This window comes from Chionomys nivalis, chromosome 1, assembly GCF_950005125.1.
Source record: "Chionomys nivalis chromosome 1, mChiNiv1.1, whole genome shotgun sequence".
In the NCBI taxonomy this organism is placed as follows: Eukaryota; Metazoa; Chordata; class Mammalia; order Rodentia; family Cricetidae; genus Chionomys; species Chionomys nivalis.
Genome location: NC_080086.1, coordinates 1,944,438 through 1,970,167, shown reverse-complemented (window position 1 = coordinate 1,970,167; position 25,730 = coordinate 1,944,438). Strand labels below are relative to the sequence as shown.

Sequence of the window (25,730 nt, the reverse complement as noted above, 5' to 3'; positions counted from 1 at the left end):
AAAAAACTTGTAAAGAAATTAATAAGTGTTCAACTGTCTTTATAATAGTAGCTTACAGGTAAAATGAAAATAATTTATTTCTTCGCACTTTAATGCCAGTGAGCCATAAAAGGTAAATAGTTTTCAACTTTGCCACTTTGCTGGCTCAAACAAGATTTCCTGGACAGTTTTACTGATACTGATTAGAGAAAGAATACTTGAATTTCAGATGTTTGTGAACTCCCAATTAAAGGAAACTTAATTATCTTTTTCCATTTTAGAAGATATTTAAGATACTGTACAGATTTGTGCAGGGGCAAGTGCCTACAGTGGGCAGGGATTGGCATCCCTCAAAATGGGATTATAAGCAGTTGTGAACAAACCTGGGTCTTCTGCAAAGAGCAGAGTTTCTCTTAACCACTAAGTCACTTATACCCCAAAGATAAGAATTTTATTTACAAAAAGATGTCTTTTGCTTTTTAATTACAAATTAGAGTTAAATTCCTTTGAATAAACTGGCATCTGATTAATTTGCTAATGTTAAAACATACTCAAACTAAGGTCATTGTTAAATGTCTCTATTCCTGAAGATACAGTGATTGGCTTTGATGTGGGAAGATGAGGTCTGGTTTCAGAGCTGTGAGGACAGCTTGGTGGTCAAGGGCTTGCATAGCACAAAACATAATGAGTTTTTCTTTTAAAAAAATGTGTGAATATTTGCCTGCATGTATGTCCCGTGTCCTAGAAGACCAGAAGACAATCCTTTGAAACTGCTAGGAAATGAACCTGGGTCCTCTGCAAAAACCGCAAGAGCTCTTAAACACCGAACTCCTGATTTATTTATCAGGGGGAAAGCTTGGATCAGGTCTCACAAGTGGAGATCAGAGAAAAACCTGGGAGTCAGTTCTCTGTGTCCACCGTGTGGGTCCTGGGATCAAACTCAAATCAATCTTAGCAGCAATTGCCTTTATCTGCTGGGCCATCTTGCCAGCCCCATCCTGGATATTTCAGTTGCAAGCACCATGAAAATAATCTGTAGAAGCGTACAGACCCGGATTTAATCACTGGCTGTTCCCACCTAGGTATGAGCTGCAGGTTGCAGCAAGAATAGGGACATCGCGCAAAACAGGAGGCGTACATGTACGTGTGCTCACGGCTAGCGCCGTATTCTAAGTCCTACAAATGATTGTAGTGATATATAGATTTTTCTGACTCAATAGTAACAGAAAAGCCTGGTTCGGACATGCTGTTCTGTGTTCAATAAAACTTAACTTTTTCTTTTTTTGTAAAAGTCTCCCCAGCCCTGGAAGGTTTTAAATTTCCTGTGTAGCCAAAGATAGCCTTCAATTGATTCTTTGTCTCCTCAGTGCTGGGATTATAGGCTTATTTCCACCAGGCCAGGGTACTGAGAATTGAACCTGGGGCTTCCTGAACTCTAGACAAGCACTTTGCCAACATAGCTACATCCTAACTCATAAACAACATTTTAGAATTAACAGTTAGGGACTGGGGGTGTAGCTCAATTTCTTAGAGTGCTATCTCATGCACATTTTTTTATTTTTTACAATTAAAAGGCACTTAAAAGTTCTTGTAAATGTACTGAATTCTTTTGTAGGAAAGACCATCTTTGTGGGCTTTGGGGGACTAGAATCCTAACTGGAAATCAGGGACTGATGAGCAGGCAGTCCGAAACCGGAGGTAAATAAATGCTGAGACTATCGTGTCCGTCTGCCCTGAAACATGAGCTGTCAAGCTGCATTTAAAGTAGAGAAAAATAAATCAGCACCCACGGGTATCTTTACTGAGATAACACACACACAGCGGCTCCCGGCTCCGAAGGGTTTGGAGGTGGGATCTCACCCGGAGATCCACCTGCCTCTGCCTCCCGAGGTATGAACTACGGCCCGGGGTTTTCTAACTTTAAAAACTATAGAAAGTATACGGTCCGGGATACCAAGACTCACAGACTTTTTTTTTTTCCTTTTATGTATGCGCATGTGTGCGGTGTTCTTGTTTGTTTGCGTTTGTTTTGGTTTATGCAAGCGTAGGCACCCTTGTACGCATGCGTGTGGAAGCCTGAAGTGGAAATCTGGAATCAGCCACTCCTCACAGAGGCAGGTCCTCTCAATCGAAGCCAGAGCTCACAGATCCAGCTCGTCTTTCGGTCCGTTTACTCTGCAGATCGGGTATCAGCCTCCCATGGCTGGGATTACTGGCAACCGCCAAGCATGGTAGGTATCCAAGTGGGGTCTCAGGATCTGAACTCCTGTCCGACCCAATACTTTACAACAAGTGCTGGCATCACTCAGCCCTCCCGGGCCAGGCTTCCCCCGGATGCACGACTTTAGGTTGGGGAGTCAGGATGGTTGCAGGGACACTGGGAAATGAGTGATAATTACCTTCTAGAATTGCTGAGTAGCTGCGTGGCCTCCCCTGTGTCCTACGCCCTGGTAGCTCTCCTCATCCAACGCGGTGAATGTGTACTGCCCGACTGCACCGTGTCCTTCAACATACGAATTATGGGGTGGAACACGTCTGCGCCCCCAGTATCATATCCACACTCGTGTCTGCTGACCCTATTTGGTATTTTAGTCAATAATAGGTATGAAACCCTAAGTAGCATTTGAAGCCATGCCCTTTCCGCATATTTATCATTGCAAAACCAAAACAACAACAAAACCCAGCATTTTTGTAATATCTAGTGGGGGAAAAGCGGGGACGGGGGTGCCTTGCTAGTAAATTCAGGGGGAAGAGTAATGAACTCAGGCCCAGCGCTGCAAGCCCAGCATTCTGTGCTTTAAAGATATAGCTTTTCTTATGAGATGAGATGGGAGGAAAACATGTAATTTGATTCTCAAAATAGCCGAAACCAAGCACCAGGCAATGTGTGAGATGGGAATCTCTATTTCTTTATAAGCCCAATTACTAAGGCATATTGCTTTCACGTCTTATATATGAAGTGTGACAATAAAGAAATGAGATTGGTCTTTTGTTGTTTGGTTCATAAATTGGTACTGGTGGAATCTTCAAAATAAGAGTTCCCAAACAATATTAAGGGATTTAAAATGAGCGGAACAAGTTTACAGCTAAGACCATCGCTATGGAGTTCTGGTTTCCGTACTGAAACCAGTCATAGCACGTGGTCTCTACAGCTCACGTATAGCGTTAATTTGGTAATAAACACAAATGCTGAAGAAGATATACTCCCCAAACACTATTTTAAAACATCGTTTTATAAGTCCTAGGAGGCACAGTTCAGTGTTAGGGCACTTGCTTGGCGCACTCAGTCTCTGTCATACTCTTATGACAATAAGGAAGTCCTTCAAATATAAGTGTATATGTGAGTGCATTAAGAGTGGGGAACGACATCCTTTTTGACCAGGATTAAACAGCTGTGGCTGGAGAGTGTGCCCCGTGGTGATTTATAATCTTCCATTGAGATCTGTTCCCAACACCCATGTAGGACTATCATAACTTCCCCTAATTCCAGTTCCAAGGGGTCTGAAGTCCTCTTCTGGCCTCTGACATCAGACATACACATAAATAAAAAATTTAAGAAATAGACCAGCTGGTCTAAGATCTCTTCTGTCCTATGTCCTTCTTTCCCTTCTCCTGCCTCTCTTTCTCCCTTCCACTTCTCCCTTGCTTTCCCTCTTTGTTGGCACTGAGAGTTGGACATAGGATGTCACACATGCTAGGCAAACCATTCTACCAATGAGCAATATCCCCAGCCCTACTTTTACGTTAGGAAAAAAACCCTGACAATTGCCTAAATGTATGTATGTATATGTATGTGTGTCTGCGTGTGTACAATATTCAGACTCCAGTCCCTTCTCTTGCCAGCTATCTTTTGTACTTTGTATTTTGAGACAGATTTTTATTTCGTTTTATTGTTTTTCAATACAGGGTTTCTCTGTGTAATACTCCTGGTTGCCCTGGAACTCGCTTTGTAGACCAGGCTGACCTTGAACTCACAGAGATCCATCTGCCTCTGCCTACTGAGTGCTAGGATTAAAGGCATGCGCCACCACTGCCCGACTTGAAACATATTTTTAATAGGTTGCCCAGGATGTCCTTGAACTCACTCTGTAGCCCAGCTACTCTTGAAGTTTTGATCCTCCTGCCTCAGCCTCCTGAGATATTGGGATGACAGGCCCTGCTGCCAGGTCAAGCTTGAGATGTCCACTTCTGTTCACCCCTACTAGACAGGCCAAAGAAAATTCTGACTATATGAAGGCAGATGAACCAATGAGTTTACAGGGGTGACTTACCAAGGAGGATGGGTGTAATCACAGGAGCATGGACAAGCTAAGGGGTAGCTACACCCTCAGTGTCTCCTTTGTGCAAAGTCTGTCAGCTGCTAGCACACCCTGGGAAGGTGGCCAGACGCTCAGTGTTGCCCTTCCTTCCTTCTGGGAATGAGTGTTAATGAGTCCAATCTAGTCAGAGTCTCTTCAAGGTCAGCAGAGTTCTGTAACACAGCCCTAGCCTCAGCTCACAGGGAACTGTCCATCCCAAGCACTCTGAGGCAAGCCAGAGAGCTGGCACATGACGTACGTCCTCTGTCCTCTGGACACAGAGCTTCCACAGAGTCTCACCAGTCACTGTGAGAATGTGACCTGGCTTTCAAACACTGCCTTGTATCTTTGCAATAAGGTGTCTTCCTCCCTGCGTGCCCACATCACACACCGACTATATTCTCATTTCCTTCCCTCAATATCTTCATTATTCTCCTTTTCTCCTTCATTCTTCCTACCACCTTTTTTCCTTCTCTTCTAGTATGCTATATGCCATTCTTTGTAGCATGGGTAATAAATTGTTAGGGAAAGTATGTATATAATTAAATGTATGTGTGCACACACACATACTCAGGAATGATAAAATGAATTAACAATGGAAGTCTACCTGAAGTGCTTAAAAAGGACCAGGTCAGTATCTGTCTTAGTTAGGGTTCCTATTGCCATGAAGAAACACCATGACCACGGCAACTCTTATAAAAAAAAAAAAAAAAAAAAACATTTAATTGGGGTGGTTTACATTTTCAGAGGTCTGGTTCATTATCATGATGGTTAAACATGGGGGCATGCATGCAGACATGGTGCTGGAGAAGTAGCCGAGTAGCTTGCAGGCAACAGGAAGTGGTCTTAGTACCACAATGAGGGAAGCTTCAGCAAAAGAGACTCAAAGCCCACCCCCATAGTGACACACTTCCTCCAACAAGGCCACACCCACTTCAATAAAGCCACACCTCCTAACAGTGCCACTCCTGTTGGGAGCCATTTTCTTTTTTTTTTTTTTTTTTTTGGTTTTTCGAGACAGGGTTTCTCTGTGGTTTTGGAGCCTGTCCTGGAACTAGCTCTGTAGACCAGGCTGGTCTCGAACTCACAGAGATCTGCCTGCCTCTGCCTCCCAAGTGCTGGGATTAAAGGCGTGCACCACCACCGCCTGGCTAGAGCCATTTTCTTTCAAACTACCACGGTATCATCAGTTATTAATCAAAGTGAGACACCACTTTTACCCACCAGGATAACTGTGACGAATAAATTAATGAATAAATAAATCAATGACAAGGAGTTCTGATGAAGATGGGAGAGAGTGAACTTTACACACTGGGATATGCCAACTGGTACAGCTGACTGGGAAGAATTTGGGGGTAGAGGAAGACCTCAGTGTATAACTCAGTTCAGCATCTCCTAGGTATTTGGGCATCCTTTTTAAAAATAAAAAAATTAAGACCATTTGCTTTGGAAAGGCTAGAGCAGTCTTAATCATGGCACTCCAGGTGGCCTCTTTCTGACCACAGGTAAATACACTAAAAATGCAAGTATTAAGAGTGCTTCTGACAGACCTCAGAAATACCAAACTGCGTTAAGGAAACCTGGCCCAGAAGATTAAGTGCTTTTGTACTCTATGTGAAGCATCTAGGAAGAACAAATTCACAAAGACAGGAGCAGGTGCTAGCTGCTTGGGGCTGGGGCTGAGTAAGAGCTGAGTATCCTGCTGAGAGGGATTCCTACAGGGTGGTGGGGCGTTCTGAGACTGCAGTAGGGTTCTGTTGTGGAATATTAGTTTAAGATGTGTTACATTTGTTCATGCTGCGAAACATTCGTTTAATGATGCAAAGATGTGTTGCATTCTTTTATATTGTATTTGTTTAACTGGTGAAGCTGTGTTACTTTGCCTGCCTAAAACATCAGATTGGTCTAATCAAGAGCTGAACGGCCAAAAGTTAAGCAGGAGAGGGATAGGCAGGGCTGGCAGGCAGAGAGAATAAACAGAAGAAAAGAAAGAGGACACCAGTAGCCAGTCACACAACCAGTCACGGAGTAAGAAGGAAAGAAAAAAATATAGAGTAGAGAAAGGTAAAATCTCAGGAGCAAAGGTGGATGAGATAAGTTAAGAAAAGCTGGCTAGAAATAAGCCAAGCTAAGGCCGGGCATTCATAAGTAAGAAGAAGTCTCTGTGTACTTATTTGGGAGCTGTGTGGTGGGCCCCTAAAGAATAAAATAAATAAATAAATAAATAAATAAATAAATAAATAAATAAATAAATAGACACCAACTACAGAGTTTTCTATGAATCCATTAACAACATTACATTGTGTATTTTAAATGAATGGATTTTACAAACTAAATTATACTTCATTAAAGCTTTAAAAAACACTCTTAGTCTCATTTTATTTGAACGATAAATACAAGGACCTATTCACTGGTTTCCATTGTAAAATGAGAAAAATATTTTCATGCAAAAAGTCAGACAGCCTGAGCCAAAACTAGGTTATTAAAATGCCCAGGCTGATTCATGGCATGTTAGATATTCTAGTTTCTCTCTCTTGGTATTTGTACAGAAAATTGACCTTTTTTTCCAAATAAAGTCACATTCATGGATCTTCAGGTTTGGATATGGACGGATCCTCAAGGAGCTGCCACTTAGTCCACTACACTGTATAAACAAAATCTATTTAAAGCTATTTTAAAGGCTTGGCGAGACCCATATCAAAAGCAAGTCCTCATTCTAGGAGTATGGCTCAGAGGTACAGTTTCTGCTTAGTCTTTGTGGATGCAGTCCCAAGCACCAAAATAAACATAAATTAAGTTAAAAAGACAAATCAGTGTTCCTGCCATGCTGATTTATCTCTGACTGGGAAATAGCTTTCTTTTTAAAACCCAAGTCTTCAACCTGAATTATGGAGGAGGGTTTTATAATGGATTTGAGTATGGTCCATTGAGAAAATAGGAAGCCACCTTTTCCTCGGCTGAAATAAATAGCATTCGGTGAGGCATGAGCTGGCTGCATTTCCTGCTGTACCTTCTGATATTCCCATCTCTCTTTGTGACTGACAGCAGTTATTTTCCATGCCTCCTGTTTCTCGCCAGCGGTGTTTTTCCAGAGGAGGTGTGTTTGCATACATACACCTCAGGCTGGAAGGAAGCACGGTAATGAACTACAACAGACTTTATGACAGCCTTTGGGACTGAAGCATCATCATCGCCGCCGCGTGTGCATGCTGCGGTACATCTGGGGAAAGATGGACGTGGCCACACACAGCTGGCTCTGAGGTGTTGCAGAGTGCGGGAAAACAGAGTCCTGCTGCTTTGATGGGTTGGAATAAATGACGAAACCGTGGATTAGCGAATGTTTCAACAATGAGAACAGATGGGAAAGATCTACAGCTTTGAAACCTAAGACTCCAAACCGTCCAGCCTGCCCGCCTAAGACTCCAAACCGTCCAGCCTGCCCACCTAAGAACTGCAAACCGTCCAGCCTGCCCGCCTAAGAACTGCAAACCGTCCAGCCTGCCTGCCTATCTGTGAGGCAAGAGCCCAGCCGGCACGGGGACACGCCTGCTACCCCTTCTTATATCGATGTTTAGTCACACTCCGCGAAATCTGAAGAATATTAAAAGAGATGTTTGGATTTGCAGAGATCTGAGGGCACCTCGTTAACCCTAGCACAGCCCTTTCCCACGCTGTGTCCCCGCTCTTCACTGAAGGGAATCTTTCTGTCATACACGATTTACAAGCAAACTAAAGGATCGAGTGGGGGTATTTTTTTTTCTTTTTAAGCACTTCTACATCATTTATTTTCAAAGATAAACATGTCACTTCTTCCAGATTGACATGATTCCAATATTGTATTGAGTACCGAGGTGGAAGACCTATGTATCATTAACTTTGTTTTTGTTTTTTTTTTTTTTTTTTTTTTTTGGTTTTTTGAGACAGGGTTTCTCTGTGGTTTTGGAGCCTGTCCTGGAACTAGCTCTTGTAGACCAGGCTGGTCTCGAACTCACAGAGATCCGCCTGCCTCTGCCTCCCAAGTGCTGGGATTAAAGGCGTGCGCCACCATCGCCCGGCCGAATTATCATTAACTTAAGACCTACAATTGGTTTCTGGTTTTGTTTTCTTACAAAAAGAAAGAGCATTTTAAATCCAAGGCTTATTGGTGCTTTCTCAAGCCAGGCTTTTGATTTTTAAAATTTATGGTATGCATAGCATGTGTGAAATACAACTTCAACCTCAGCACTGAGAAAAAAAAAAGAACAAAAATTATGCTAATAATTAAAAAAATTATGCTAATGTTTTCCTGGGAATACTAGCATGTAATACGAGGCTGTTAGCAAATACTGGGGTGGATATGACAGAAAGGGAGGTACGAAGGTAAGAAAATATTAAGAAAAAAATTGATATGTTCAAGAGGTATTCCATATAAATTAACAGTTTTTAAAAGGAGAATTTTCATTTTTAATTCACATTAAATATGTGAATAGCTTAGCTCATGCTTAGCAAATGATTTAGAAGAAACATTAGTATTTAATAGAAAGATGAAATGAAGGGATTTAATAGCGTTAGGACATGAAATCCCATAGAAATATTGTCTTGAGAATCTTCAGTACTCACTGTAAGTCATCCATCATCCATGTGTGACTTAGACCGAGAACACTCTTATCAGGAGAGAGCAAGCTACCGGCCAGAGATTGAATCTGGCTTGCTACTTGCTATTATAGCAACATTTTATCAGTAGGGGGGGGGAAATAAAACCTTAAGTTTCCAGGAACTTGGGAAAGCTCACTAACTTTACTACCTTAGACCTCAACCATTCTGACTGTGAACCTCTGAAAGCCCCACCTCATTTTTTGAGCACTCAGTGCCCCGGCTTGGGGCTGAGTCTTGAGGAAGAGGGGCGTGGTTGTCACTCGTGACCCCTCTACAGACTGTACCCAGTGGTTGGTGCTGCTTTTCCCATTCCCTACTTACTGCCGTGTAAAGATGCCATGCTCACAGCCCCATTCCCTACTTACTGCTGCATAAAGACGCTGTGCTCACAGCCACACTGCTGGACTCATCAGCTTGTTTTGCTTTCCCATAATGGACTGTGACCCTGTGGAGCCACGAGCCAAAGTAAATCCTCTCCTTGCTCATGTTTGCCCCACTGGGTATTTCATCGTGGGAGTAAGAAGCCATCGCTGTACAGCAGAGTCTCAGCGTGTCTGTCAAGCGATGGATGTGAAAGTCAGAGACAGAAAGAGGGTGCTGTCACAGACCTGACCCAGTTCCTCCCCCCTTCCAGCCGCTGACCGCTGAGCAGGGCATCTACTTGTAAGTTCACTTCCCTTCTCAGGAACACGCCTCTGTCACAGACGTGCCTTGGGGGTTCGAGGTAACCAGGACGGTACCCCCTCACAACTCTGACACAGATGTAAGAAGGGCTGCGGTGGTTGCGATGGGAAGGCTCTTTTCTAATAAAGTATCGAAAGTAACAACCTTAATATTGACCTTTGCGTCAGTCGGAGTCCTCAGGGAAGCGGAACACACACAGCATGCATATGTGCACAAGTCAACTGTATTGTAAGGATTTCAGTCATGTGCCTGAGATTGATAATCGTTTCTCTGCAGGGCAGAGTAGCGGCTGAAGATCAGGGCTGCCAGTGTTCCAGTTTGCCTCTGAGGAAGGGGGAGTAGACTTTTGTGGTAAATTTAACAGCTGATGCTGGAGAATTCCTTCTTTCTCAAGGTACCAATCTTTCGTTCTATTCAGACTTTTAATGGCCTGGGTGAGGGCCATGTATGCCACCAAGAACAATCTGCTTTCCTGGGAACTCACTGATTGATTGATGATTGGTAGCTATCTCATAACCAAATACCCTCAACGTCGACATTTAGAATATTCGGCTAAACTTCTGAGCACACTCAGCCCAGCCAAGGCGATGCCCAAATGAGATGCCACACTTTGATCCATATAGGAATCCTCTTCTGAAAGTGAGGACAACGAACTCCATCGTGAAGTGGCCGTGGGGCAGCATGCCTCGGAAGGGCGTGTCTCCCTTGCTTCCCAGACGCCAGGAGGTGAACATCTGAGCTCTGCCAAGCTCTTCCACCACAGCGTGCTGCCTCTCTTCGGGTGTAGAACCAATGGCGTCAAACCTCTGAACCTGCGGCCTCCGACCAGTCTGTCCTCTTAAACTGCTCTCCACGGGCCAGGGGGATGGCTCAGGAAACAGAGGCCCTTGAGGCCAAATCTGACAGTAGCCATAAATCCCTGGGGCCCACATGGTGGGAGAAAGAACCTGCTCCTCAGACTGTCCACCCTTTGACCTCCGCATGGCTCTGTGGCAAGTGTGAATGTAATGTGCACGCGTGTATGCACAAACATACAAACATGTAAATAAATACAAGTACAGTAACGTCTTAACATTGTTCTCCTCGGCGTCTGTCAGAACGACTTCAAATGCTACCTAACATACCTGGCACCAGGTCTCATCACCTGCTCTGGAAATGCCTGAGCATAGATGTCCTCTGATTCTCCTGCTTCTAAGTCACAGCTAGACTTTGTGGGTCAAGGAGAGTCGCTGCAGCTGATGGTTTGACTGGCACTCCCAAAACAGGCACACCTCACCTCTGCATAACAGACACCCCTCACTCTGTATAAAAGTCACACCTCACCTCTATATAACAGGCACCCCTCACCTCTGTATAACAGACACCACTCTCCTCTGTATAACAGATACCCGTCACCTCTGTATAACAGGTACACCTCACCTCTGTATAACAGGCACACCTCACCTCTGTATAACAGACACCCCCTCACCTCTGTATAACAGGCACACCTCACCTCTGTATAACAGGCACCCCTCACCTCTGTATAACAGACACAGCTCACCTCTGTATAACAGACACCACTCTCCTCTGTATAACAGACACAGCTCACCTCTGTATAACAGACACCCCTCACCTCTGTATAACAGACACCCCTCACCTCTGTATAACAGGCACCCCTCACCTCTGTATAACAGACACCCCTCACCTCTGTATAACAGACACCCCTCACCTCTGTATTCTTGTTTGATACTGAGGCCTACAGTAGGGACCCAGATGTAGCTAAACTGATAGAGGGCTTGCTCGCCAGCGTAGCATAAACCCGAATGAATGCGGTGTTGTAGGGATATAGCCCCACCTATTGGGGGCGTGTTCGCCTTGGGCTAATGTAAAAAAAAGCCCATACCTCAACTTCTGACAAAGATACAGAATATCTCTAAGTGGATAAAACAGGATTATCTTATCCTGCCAAGACAGGGTAGGATAGTTCTAAAAATGGTATGTCAGTTATGTTAGGCCTTAGCCAAAGTTGGTTGACTCAACATTGCAAACGAGACTTTGGGTGATTGCCCAGGTAGTCAGTTGTCTCTGTCAATTGTTACACATTTTGGATATCTCTCGATTGTTAAGTAATATTTATTCCCTTCTCAGATCTTTGATGGAGTTAAAGATTATATAATTGTAGTTACTCTTTATGTTATTTAGACTCCTTGAGATAGAATGTTTAGCAAAACTTTTGTTCTCAATATTGTTTGTTATATTTATTATTTGTTATTATTGTATATAGTTATATTTGGTTTAGTTCTATCTTATTTAGACAAAAGGGGGAGATGTAGGGATATAGCCCCACCCATTGGGGGCGTGTTCGCCTCGGGCTAATGTTTACTGATAAATCTGCCGGGTGTGATCCCAGCAGCCCCTTTTTTGCTCTGCCTTTCCTGTTCTCCGCGGGAACCTGTGGTCCTGTAAGTCTATTTCCTTATTAAAGCTGTATATATTTTTATAATCTTTCTGCATTCATTCACACCGCCACATGGTGTGGGTGTGTGAGTCTGTATCCCAACCATCATGAGCTAGAGGTGGGAGAATCAGAAAAGGTCATTGGTGGCTACACAGTGAATCTGAGACCAGCCTGGGCTACATGAGACCCTGCATCAGAAAAACAGTCACAAAAAGAGAACCAAGAGACTGTTGGGATTATTATTATTATGTCATGGGATCTGGGTCAACCCTCCCTCATCTTACATGAGCGTGAACCTATTATACAAACCCCAGTATCTGTTACAGATCCCTGGGGTCCCGCTCCTATTTTTAAAGCCACGAGGTAATCGGGGAAAGAGGGAGTTAAGTCTCACTAGTGAAACCAGCCCTGCACTCCCCAGCTGGGAACAATCAGGCCTGGCAGCTCCCCTCCAGGAAACTCCTGCCGCTTTATTGGGATGGATGGGAAACAGGATTTTGACTTTTTGATAGGTGAGACTATAAATCTACCATCAAGACTGCAGAGGACCAGCTGGGCTTATGTATACAAGCTGCATCTTTAATTACAGACCCCACAAGATGTCGAGCTCAGGAATGCCCCATCGTGTTCCAAGCGGAGTGGGGGGAGATGGGCCTCTTGGATGGGAGCCAAGGGTTCCATCTTTTCAAAGAACACAAGACAAGGGCAGGAGAAGCCACACAGAGAAAGGCCAATGGCTATCCCAGAGGATAATTATGGAAATATTTTCTTATGCACAGCTCTTTCTCACGATGGGTCACCATTTTGTGACTTCCTCTGAATTTTATGTCTAATTTAAAATTTATCTTTGGCATAAAAATGAACAATCTAGCCAGGTTAGTGGTGTACACTTTAAATCCCAGCACTTGGGAGGCAGGGGCAAGCAGATCTCAGTGAGTTCCAGGCCAGCCAGGGAGACATAGTAAGACCTTGTCTCAAATAAACAAAAAAAATATTGAAATTAAAAAAGAAAAAGAGAAAAAAAGAAGAAAACCCAGTTCTGAGAAAACTGTGTTTGGATCCATCTTTCTTTTTTTTTTTTTTTTGTAATCTAGTTTTGTATGTATGTATGTATGTATGAGGGGGTGCATACATGTATCATACATAGCACATGTATGAAAGTCAGAGGACAACTTAGAAAACAAAGTTCTCTCTTCCCACCCACATGGGACCCAGGGATAGAACTCAGGTCATCCAGGTTCTGGCTATTACAAATAACCCTGCTGTGAACATAGTTGAACAAACGCTTTTGTAGTGTGATTGTGTTCATGGGGATGTCCCCTGCTAGGTCCTTGGACAGCAGAGGAGATGGTGCCTTGTCCCATAGTCACGCTGATGAATATCTCGAATATCATCATAGAACCTTTGTCCGGCGATGGATGGAGATAGAGACAGAGACCCACATCAGAGCACTGGACTGAGCTCCTAAGGTCCAGTTGAAGAGCTGAAGGAGGGACAAGACGAACAAGGAAGGCAGGACCACGAGGGGTTGGTCCACCCTCTGAGACAGTGTGCCTGAGCTAATGGGAGCTCACCAAATCCAGCTGGACTTGGTCTGAACGAGCATGTGATCAAACCGGACTCTCTGATTGTGGCTGACAATGGAGGCTGACGGAGAAGCCATTGATAATGGCACTGGGACTTGTTTCTACTGCATGTACTGGCTTTTTGGGACTCTAGTCTATTTGGATGCACACCTTCCTAGGCCTGGATGGAGGGGGGAGGGCCTTGAACTTCCCACAGGGCAGGGTTCCCTGACTGCTCTTAGGACTGGAGGGGGAGGGAGGTGGGTGGGTGGGGGAGTAGGATGGGAATGGGAGGAATGGGAGGAGGGGAGGAAGTGGAAATTTTTGAATGATATATATATATCTCAGGTCATCGGGCTTGGTGCAAATGCCTGAGCCAGCTGAGCCAGACTGAGTCGTGGTGAACTTTATGGGAGAATAAAAAAGAATATGACCGGGGAGGTAGCTCGAGTCTGTGGATTATGACTGGGGAGGTAGCTCAAGTCAGTGGGTAAAGTTTTTGCTGGTCATGGTGATGTGTGCTTGTAACCCTCGCACAGGGAAGAAGGCAGAGATAACAAGGTTCCTATGACCCACTGGCCGACGCATAAGATCCCACATGAGAGACCCTGTCTCAAAATCTAAAGTGTACAGGAATGGAGGAGTAACACCCAGAGCTGGCCTCTGGTTCCTGTGCACACACATGCACATGTATGCGTACACACAAGTACACACAAAGTATTATACCATATAATAGAATAAACAGTATCACATAGGCAGAACTATCCTATACGACTACTTTAAATGTTCGTTTGTAAGAACTAGAGGTTGAAATGAAATAAGATAGAGTAGGAACAGATTGAGGTTATGCAAATGATTGTTTTTAAAAATGTGCACCTGTACTGCTTAAAAAAAAACTTCTCTGGCTGATATAATGCTTTTGTGGTGTATGCAGTGAACAAAAAGTCTTAAAAGTCCAAACTATTTCCAGCTGTCCCTCAGGTGGTACTGAACCCTCTCCTACAAGAAACCCACATTTGTACTCTGTGTTCTGACTGTGTCTGACGGCATTTCACTTGGTCTCTTTCCCTTTAGCGAGCTCCTCAACTGTAGTCAAACATGGACTGTGCAGAGGATTATGTGTGTTGGAGGAAACCTGACATTTCTGTAGTTGTACATTTTCATAAGCGCATAGCTCATGGGTTATAGAGATGTGGCTCAGTAGTCAAAAGCAGCTGCTGCTCTTGCAGAGGACCTAGGTTCAGTTCCTAGCACCCACACCAGGCACCTTTCAATCACATGGAACGCCAGGTCCCCCAGGGAATCCAACATCCCCTCTGGTCTCTGCTGGTACCAGACCCACACACATGAATCATACATGTGCTCACATACATAAATAAGTAAATCTTAAAAATAAAGAACATGGCTTATAACTTCCATACTTCTTACAATGGCCTGCTCAAAGAATTTCTCAAAAAGTGTTCGGTACATTAAACTGAGCTTTTAATTTGCCATTAGACAGAATACAGCCTGGGATTAAGCCCTAGCAACATATAACCCACATGTCATAGTCCATGTGTATAATCCATGCATGGGGGAGGAGCTAGAGGCAAGAGGATTAGTAGCATGGACTTCAAGGCCAGCCTGAGATACATGAGAACCTGTCCCCCAAAAGAATCAATAAATAAACAAAGAATAAAATACAACCTCCTTCACTATCTATGTGGTTACGGTGGGACAGATGGCTCGGTAGTTAAGAGCATTGACTGCTCTCGCAGAGGACCCAAGATGATTTCATAGCACCCACACGGACTGCATCCTCCTAGGCCTCCAGCCCCGGGGGTCTGACACGCTCTGCTGGCCTCTGCAGGCACTGGATGCATATGATGCACATGGGTGTTACCCAGACCCAGAAAACAAAAGTAATTTATTTTTTAGAAAATATAAAAAGAGCTGTTAAGGCAAAATATACAACACAGTAAACCTGATGCCTGGCACACAGCACCCCACAGCACCCCACAAAAGTCATGGTTGAAGCAAACTTACACCATGCATTGTTGGGAAGAGAAAGTAATAAACCACACGTGTGCAGTAAGGCCCAGACATTCACACGTGGAGGGGGTTTGAAAGCTACTTTTAGTGAACGTCTGAATTTATAGGTGCACCCCAGACTAATGACACCGAGGTGGAAAGGCCCAGGTTACAGGAAGATGAATGAATAAGTAAAAGCTGACAGACGGTAAGGTGGGGCGGTGAGTGGACGGTAAGGTGGGGCTGCGCGTGGTGGCACGTGGTTGGAACTCAACCACTCAGGAGACTCATGGCTGAGGCAGGACAGCAAGACTCTCTTTAAAAATAAACAAGCAGGGCTGGAGAGATGTCTTAGTGGTAAATGCACTGGCTGCTCTTCCAGAGGTCCTGAGTTCAATTCCCAGCAACCACATGGTGGCTCACAGCCATCTGTAATGAGATCTGGTGCCCTCTTCTGGCGTGCGGGCATACATGGAGACAGAATGTTGTATACACAGTAAATAAATAAATCTTTAAAAAAATAAACAAACAAGCCAACAACAACAACAAAACAAAACAAAAAAAAAGAAAACAGGGACGTGAAGTACCTTCAAGGAGAACTGGGGGATGGGCACTATGTATGTTTACGATTAAGGCCTACCACTTAGACCCACTGTAACCACCATGTGCTCCCCCTCTTCTTCCTGAGGGGGCTTGGGTTGCAATTCTCCCCATCATCTGGAGCTGGGTCAATAGGTGGGTGTTCCTCTGCCTCCCAGACCCCAACAGGCTGTCAACAAGACTGCTAGGCCAACAGCCAGGACTCTTCCTAAGACACCCCTCCTCCCACCCTCTCCCAGACCCTTCTAAGCACACCCCTCCTTTCCACTCTCCATCACAGGGGCCATATATAAAGTACCTTTCATTTCCTCTGGTTCTTTCTATTTTACCGTAAAAACTATTCCACAAAATGCTCATCTTATATCAGCTTCTTGTTAAAGAACTTTAAAAGAAAATATATTAACTGTGTACTGCATGCCAGTCAAGCACAGCTAACCCCAGCAGCCCACAGAAATCTCTCATACTGGATATGTTTTTCTCCTAATATAACTGCAGGTGTTTCTTAAGAAAAGAACCTGGAGAGCTGTAGTTGATATCCTGGCCAGCAAAGTGCTTGCTATGCCAGCAGGAGGACCTGAGTTTGAGCTGCGGGCAAGGTAGCATGTACTTGTAACCCCAACGCTGGGGAGGAAGATACACCCACCCCTAGACATTCTGAACAGCCAACCCACCTAACAGACCATCTTCAGGCCAGGGGGAGGTCCTGTCGCAAACACTGTGTGGACATCTTTTCTGGCCTCCACATGCAAGTACACACATCCAAACACACACACACACACACACACATACACACTTGCACACACACTCACATACATGCTCACTTACACACTCACTCATACACATACTCGCTCACACACACTCCTCACACTCACACCCTTGCTCACACTCACTCACACACACTCACTAGCCAGGGCAGCCTCGATCTTACAGTCATATTCCTGTCTCACTTTCCCAAAATGATGGGAGCATAGGTCAGTGATATTCTTTTTCTAATGCGAATGCTGCTTATGTAGTTTTTCTCATAGATGAGTCACCTAAGAGTTCCCTTTGATTTTTTTATATTTGAACACCTGCTGACAGCAATATCTGGAATACATCATTCACTGAACAGTTCGAGTTAATTATCTATTTGTATAACAGACTACTTCAAACCTATCTGCTCAGACACAGGATGATTCTCTGTTCACTCACAATGCATGGGCCAAAGCCAGGCCTCTCACGCTGTCGGCCTCGGGATCCAGCTCTGTGCTGATCACTGGGCCTCCCTCACTCTCTGTCACGTAAGTCTCTTGAATCTCTCAGGGAAAGAGAGTAAATAGTTGCAACTTGTGAGAAGTGTGTGTGTTTGTGTGTGTGTTTGTGTACTTGCATGTGAAGGCCAGAGGACGACAGCCCATCCTGTCTTTTGCACGAACGTGAGTCACAATATCCAGCCCACAGTCTCATGAGCGGCTGCTTACACAGGAACACAAATGCCAGGAAGCAGCAACCATGGGACTAGCTACCCACTCCCAGCCCCTGTGCTGTGGACATTGGTTTTAGATGCTTTGCTTGTATTCTAAAGACTAGCTCATTAAAATAAAAAAAATAAAATAAAATAAAAAGTTACTGCAAACAGCTAAGGACTGCCCCTCCTCCGTTTTCTTTCTTTTTTAATTCAAAAAGTAATAAAATTGAACAAATGGCCACTCTGGAAATACACAGAGAAAAGAACATTAAATAAGGAAATCTTTCTTCTCAAAGCACCAGTCACATAAGGTATGCAGAAAAACAGGGCTTTGTTCCTATATCGACCTAGAAAATCCTCTTTCAAAAGAACAAATTTTCTTTTAATTGATAAAGCTCTTGAAAAGCTTGGGGTTGTCATTATCAAGACAAGAGTTTAGAAAACAACAATGTATTCCATTGCTGGCTTCCATGATTGATTTAAAGATTCTTAAAGCAATTTGCTGTTGGTGGAATCTAATTCAGTCACAAAATGCAGCAGGCTTGACTCCATATTGACTTAGAATAATCTCATGGAATAATTCTATGGTTTTCAGAGACAGCACTCGTTCGCATGAGCATGAGTCTGCCCAACGTCAAGCTGTATCATGGGCCAATGACACCACACGTGACAGTAAGATACAGACACTTGTTTGCTCAGGAGAATCCCGGAAATCATCTAGTTGGAGCCTGCTATTGCTCAACTCTCCTCGCAACAGCCCCTAATGGTGACCCTAGTTCGATTTCTCTCCAAACTTTCAGGTTCAATCATTCATAAATCTGTGTGAATCAGTTCTCAGTTTATTAAAAACACATCATGCCAAGTCCAGAACTTTAGCATCGAAAATAAAAGACTCAATTTTAAACGATGCTTTTGAAAGGGGAAATAAACAATCAATGACAGTCTGTGTGGAAAGAAATGAGTGCCAAGGTCATGATCAGATGAAGTCATCGCACATGGGAACGGCCTACGATGCTTCTATAGCATTCGTGGCTTACAGGAAGGGTATAAGGAGGCAGAGGAGAATGGCAGTGGTTACTGGAATGGAGGCTATAACCACACTCCAGGAGATTTCAGACAAGAACAAAAGCTCAAATCTAACACACCAAGATTTAACTTGACATTTAGCTGCATTAAATTTTAAGAATGTCCAACTTCACAAGAGAAAGGCAGAAGTGAAAGGAAAGAAAGCTAAATTTACTGAATTAAGGGCCAGGTTACATGTTGCTCAAAGACCGGTAAGTAAGAGGGGAAAAGTAGACAAAGAGGAGCAAGTTTATTCAAAGGCCAGCTATCCTCGGCAGGTGGAAGGACCCTTTTTTCTTCAAAGCAATACGTGTAAGGGCTCAGCTGCACAACAGACTTTCACAGGGAAGGAGACAGGGAGTGAGTCAGGAAGGCGTCACCACGTAGGACAAACATCTCCCTCCCTGCCTGGCACATCACAACAGACCCAACCTCCTGCTGCCCGTTCTAACATTTAAAACAAATGAAAAACCAAGGAGTTGTATGAACCAGGTATACTGGGTACTGTCCCTCTAAAGGAAGATTATGTAGGCAGGGCTTCTCTCGAAAGCTGAAGACCATGAAAAAGGGAGAGAGTATAAGAAGGCTAAGAAGCCAGCTGGAGTAGTGGTGTACATCTTTAACCCATTAGGGAGGCAGAGGCACTTGGATCTCTGTGCCTTTGAGGCCAGTCTGGTCTACAGAGCTAGTTCAAGGACAGCCAGGGCTACACAGAAACCTTACCTTGGACTTTAAAAAAGGAAGAAAGAAGAAGAAAAGGAAAAAAGAAGGAGGAGGAGGAGAAGGAGAAGAAGGAGAAGGAGAAAAAGAAATAGAAGGAGGTGGAGGGGGAGAGGAAGGGAGGGGGAGGGGGAGGGAGGAGGAGGTTAAAGATGCTGCGAACAACTTTGCAGAATGGCAGAGTATAGGTGGAGAAAAGCTCCTAAGAGCTGGCGACCCTGCCACAGATTCTGAGGAACTTTTCTAACAACACAGTTTCTGCTCTTCAAGGGTGAATCACTAGCTATGACCAGGCTATATAAGCAGAACCCCAACCACAAGCAAAGAGGGACGGTTCTTGTAACTTAGAAAAAGTGGTGATGTGGGAGGCAAAGCTCACATGGAGGTTTTTTTTTTTTTTTTTTGGAAATGTGGATGGGAGAGGAGAGAGAGGAGACCAGTCTCTGGGACAGGAGTGGCAGAAGAGAGGAGAGAGAGAGAGAGGGAGAGGGAGAGGGAGAGGAGAAGAGAGGAGAAGGGAGGGAGGGAGGGAAGGGGGGAGGGAGGGAGGGAGGGAGAGAGAGAGAGAGAGAGAGAGAGAGAGAGAGAGAGAGAGAGAGAGAGAGAGAGAGATAGAGGAGACAAGAGGTGGGCAAGGCCCACCTTTTAAAAGGGAACGTAGCCAAGGCGCACGGAAGGAGCTCTCAGTGGCTGGAGCTGAGGAGGTATCCTGTCAGGACCGCAAGGGCAGGCCAGTACAGATGCCTGAATACTAACAGCTCTATCTAAAATAGTAAGGCTGACAATTGCTCTGGACGAGGAGAAGTTAACCCAGCTGAAGGTGACCGTCTAGGAAAGGAAGCTATTTGGTAAATGCAGCCTGCTGGCAGAAGAAAGGTCAGGGTACGACAGTGTTGCTCACCCTGAGCTCAGGAACCAGCCCACACTGGGGAGACGCGGGACAGCCTGTGCTAACTGGCTGCTGCAGGAATGTAGCAAGCCCTATTACTCCCTGGGCCTCTGCAAACCCCAAGGGTCTAGGGCCTGTTCTTGAGCGAACTCAGAGAGGGTTGCTTTTTCTAGTCATCTGTCGCTAGTATTCTTAGACCAGCATATGTTACCTCAAAATACGCCTCCTGGATAGAGCTTATTTTGAGCTAGCTATTCTGAGAAACCACAGACACAGAAAAAGCTTTGAAATCAGAAGAGAAATAACCCTTCTGTAAGGGAAACCAAGATCCACAAAGACACACATTCGTAAGTGTGTCTCCTGATGCATACAGGAAAGAAGGACCATTAAATCTTAGAGGTAGCAATCAACTCAGAATATCACTTGGCCTGGTGCACCCTGCCTTCCCGATGCTGTTTGTTTCTAGGCTTTTCCACTCCTTCCCTTCCCCTCCCTTCCCTTCCCTTCCCTTCCCTTCCCTTCCCTTCCCTTCCCTCCCCACCTCTCCCCTCCCCTCCCTTCCTTCTTTCCTCCCTTCCTCCATCCCTCCATTCATTCCTTCCCTCCCTCCTGCCTTCCTTTCTTAGTCCTCCACACATTGCCCAGTTGTGGGTCTGTGTGCTGGTTCCTATCTGCTGCAAGAGACTGCTTCTCTGGTGAGGGCATTGCAAGTCACTGACCTATGGGGATTGCACACTGCTATTAGGGTTCATTTTACTGCCGCGTTCCTTTAGCAGAACAGTAGTATTTTGTTTTTCCCTAGATCTACACAGTCAGGTTCTGGGTCACTACAGCAGTGTCTGGCATGGGTTCTATCTCAATCCAATCAGAGAATGGCTGGTTTCTTCTACAGTCTGTCTCCCATGTAAACCCCTAGTTCATGATGCTCCCTCCTAGGACAAGATTCTGCTCCAGCCATCTGCATTGTTGTCTTTATGAAGTCCCCCAGGCATGGATACAGGGAGGCCAAAAAGTCTCATCCATATATACACACACATACACACACACATAGATATACACACATATATACACATACATATATACATATATGTGTATATATATAATCCCCTTACAAGTGGGTATGCTTGGCTATGTGCAGTTTATTCTGAATATTGCCTGGTGCGCTCTTCACCTTGGCTCTCTGTGTGCATGCCGTTCCTTAGCATCTTGCTTTGCTCCCTCTCCAGCACTGTCCCCTGGACACCTGGCTACCCTGCTCCCCAGATGAGTCTGAGACACTCTCTCGTCTTGGTCTTCTCTGGGGACTCTCCCTCATCTTATTCACACAGAACCTTCCTTGTGGCTGCCCCCTCTCTCCCCGTTTTTCATCTGCCACAAACATGTGTGCCTTCCTTCTCCACATACAAGCAAGGCCTTTGAGGCTGAACACTGGAATCCCCATGATTACCTGCCCACAGGGGATAAGGAATGCACTGTGTTGCGACACTTTGAAGCAGCACAAGATGTCTTTGCTCAACATGTTGCCCCAGACCATTCCCCACGTCAGGCTGTCAGGCCCACATTCGAGGGCGAACAGATCGAAGCCCTGATCTCCTTCTGCGGGGACAACATACAAACAGTGCCTTCCAAGTGTGACGACAACTGAGACGCAACAGTGCAGGTCGGCACAGTGAGTATTTAATAAGCTCATCTGACTTTTCTCTGTGGGACAGAGCTGCCTTAGTACTGTGTCCGGCACTATAAGGACTTCATGAATAAATGACTGAACGCAGCTAAGGAGCAAGACATTAGACTGGAGCGGCTCCCCCAGCTGATTCCATGTCAGTAAAGAAACGCGCATGAATGCCACAGATGGAAGGGCAGTTATAAACAGACTGAAAACCACAGGAATGATTGATGACAGTCACTTCAGAGATCACCTCAACAAAGACACTCTGAAGACATAATGCCAACATGACCAACCCCTATACAAACACCACCACCAATGCCAGCAGCAACACTGCCAACACCAATACTACCATCACCAGATTCACTACCACCAACAATAGCAATGACAATACCACTGTCACCACCGCCACCACCAACAACAAGGAGAACAGCAGCAACAACCACCTCCTACCTGTTCCCACAGGTGTTATGTGGGACTCCTTAGAAGTTCCTGAACTCTGAGTAGGATCTATCAGTTTGAAGGGGTTTAACCCCTAATGGCCACTCCTAGACAGGACACAGCAAAGTTTATCAAACACAACACTACTACATGTAGACTGTAGATGCGGTGGAGAACTTGGGTTTGTTCGTAACATTCTAACAAGAGTTTCCACTCGAGAAGCACAGATACAAGCAAAGACAAACAGAAGCACAGACGGTGTTCTCCTGAGCTCTGAGGCCAACACCTCGGAGGCACACAGAGGGAGTCTGAGTCCCTGCAGATTTGGGAACTCTGTGACTGCAATCAGCATCCTGAATGGTCATGCCCGGGAATCTACCTCCACTAGCTTTGTCCTAAGACATGCTCACTCTCATAGTAAATAAGAAAGCGCTGCTTTGCGCAGAGTATGCCCTTCAAACAAGACTTATCTTCTAGGGAAAAAGAAATCGCTGAGAAAGAATCCAAGGGTCAAAAGAAGAGATGAGGAAAAGGATTTAATTTCTTTTTATTTCAAGTATATGAGTATTTTACTTGTATGTATATATGTATACCATGTACGTGCCTGGTGCCTCTGGACTCTAGAAGAGGACATCAGGTCCCCTAGAACTGGAGTTATAAATTGTGAGCCATTGTCTGAAGGCCGGGAATCAAATCAGGGTCCTCTGCAAGATCAACAAGTATTCTTAACCACTGAGACATCTCTCGAACCTGGGGGCGGGGGGTAAAATCAACGCTGTTTTGGTTCTTTGTCACTATATACATAAAATAAAATGTCTACCCTAACTATGACACAAACAATGCAAACATGAAGAAAGCAAAAGTTCAGTGTGGTGGAGACATTTAAACGGTAGGGAAAATCGGGCAGAGTAGTAAGGACCTGGGTGCCCTGGTCAGAATACTGACATTCTCACAGGATGCTACCAACTCCCACCTTGAACTGCTGCATATTTATCATCTGTAAAATGAGAATACTAAAAATATTCATAGAAATATTTCAATGTTGTATAAATTTTAATAGAATGAAGTTCTATTTTTTATTTTTATTTTTTGGGGGGAAGAGGAAAAAGTTGAGAGTGAATCTCTGTAGCCCAGACTGTTCTAAAACTCTCAGTGATCCTTTTGCCTCAGCTTCCCAGGTATTTGTATTGCAGGAATGAACGACCACACCCAGGTCAAGATAAGCCATGTACAACAACGTTCCTACAATATCTGGAACTTTGAAAGTTAAAAGAAACAACATAGGTAGGGGGATGGAAAGGGAAAAAGCATGGGAGGAAAGATTCTCACAGCAGACACAGATAAGAAAGAGTATAAAGCCGGGCGGTGGTGGCGCACGCCTTTAATCCCAGCACTCGGGAGGCAGAGGCAGGCGGATCTCTGTGAGTTCGAGACCAGCCTGGTCTACAGAGCTAGTTCCAGGACAGGCTCCAAAACCACAGAGAAACCCTGTCTCTAAAACCCAAAAAAAAAAAAAAAGAAAGAGTATAAAGATGCATTTCCATTCAATAAATAAAATAAAATGTTTGGACATTCGGGGCTTAGGGATGTAGCTCATTGCTAGAGTGTTTGCCTGTTGAGAAGAACTTGGGCTCAAGTCTCTGTACCAAAAATAACAATGATAATAATTTCAAAATACATTCAGATTTTTTGGCCATCTTTGGGACTGAGTGTAGGGTCTCACATATGCCTTGAAAGTTCTCTGCCCTGGAGCAATACTTGGTTCTTGTTTTCTAAGTCTTTATCTTGAGACAAGGGCTCCCCAACCTGTCCAGGCTGGCCTGGAACTTGTATTCTTCCTACCTCCCCCACTGCCCCACCCCCCAGAAGCTAGGATGATAGGTACATACAACAAAACCCTGCTCAGACGGAAAAAAATCTGAGCAAAAAATTTCAAACAGTTTTTCCAAAGAAAGGAAACAAAAACCAGACAAGAAAAATGGATAAATCCCCACATGTCAGTGCTTTTCTGTCTCCTCCCATCTTTCCATTGCAGGAACTGGGAACACACAGTGCTGTGGCCGCTCAGCTGGAAGACACTTCTCTAGCTGCACCACTGCCTTCCGGGTGCCCCCAGAACTCCCTTTCTTCAGGATGCCTGTGCACTTACGCAATTTTACTAAAGGCTTTCCAGTGCCTTGCCTGACTTGTTCTGCTAACTTGTAAGACTGGTTCATTAAATGTCATTGTCAACTGGATTTAAATCACCTAGAAGACACAGCTCTGGGCAGGTCTGGGATGGAGTTTCTAGAGTTTTAACTGAGGAGTGAATAGCACCTCTGGATGTGGCACCGTCTGTAGGGGAAGCCCAGCCAATCACCTCGGCCGGACCTTCTCAAAATGCTCAGAGGCTAGTTACAATTTTCTTAGGTCAAAGGTTAAATTGGGAATTTTACCATCATTTGCTTTCACAGGACCCCCTAAGAAGAATGTCGCCCCCATGTCAGCTAGAAGCAATCTTAGAGGACGACGTCCCCTCTCCCAACAGAGTTTACCCTCAGGGTTAGGGACATCTTTTAGTAGCTGGTATAGGATTGAGGGGATGGGGGAGATATTTTATGGAATTAGGGGTACTTTCAAAAAAGGGGGAGATTAACTGGTTTGATGGGATGATTGGTATTTGTGAATTATTGTTTTTAGAAAATTGTATTGGTACTGATTCTTGTATATTGATATATTGAATATTGAATGTGAGTGCTTCTACCTCTATTGTATAAGAGTATGCTTATACCTCTGTCTATATTGTATTGATATATTTACCATATTACAATGTACATTTCCACCTCTGATATTATTTATATAATGACATTGTTTACATTTGGTATGTAATGACATTGTTTACATTTGGAGATCATTGTTCTCATATATTGCACAGTTGTTTATTCTCTTAGTCTTCAAGTTAGATAGGTATTGAGAATTATATGTTTGTCATATTTATTGTTAGGATAATCAGGTTTTTTATATACATAGAGATTATATTTAGTATAGATAGTATAATATTCAACCTCTTCGAAGAGCTGTAGAAAATGGCCTTTAATTTAACCTAGAATTCCGTGCCAATGAGACACAATCACTCCTGGCAACACTGCTCTACTCCTGAGAGAACGTTGAGCACCAAAGACACTCCACTGGGAGCTTGTCTTCTTCTTGGCACAACTGGCCTTCGGGTTAAGAAAAGCCCATACCTCGACTACTGACAAAGATACAAAATATCCATAAGTGGATGAAACAGGATTGTCTTATCTTGCCAAAACA

The 25,730-nt window shown here is 44.4% G+C and overlaps 1 protein-coding gene across 1 annotated transcript in view; it reads right to left on the bottom strand.

Annotated features, from left to right (window-relative positions):
• Tmtc1 (transmembrane O-mannosyltransferase targeting cadherins 1) overlaps positions 1 to 25,730 on the bottom strand; it is a 205,093-nt gene that overhangs the window by 118,717 nt on the left and 60,646 nt on the right. The window lies entirely within an intron of this gene.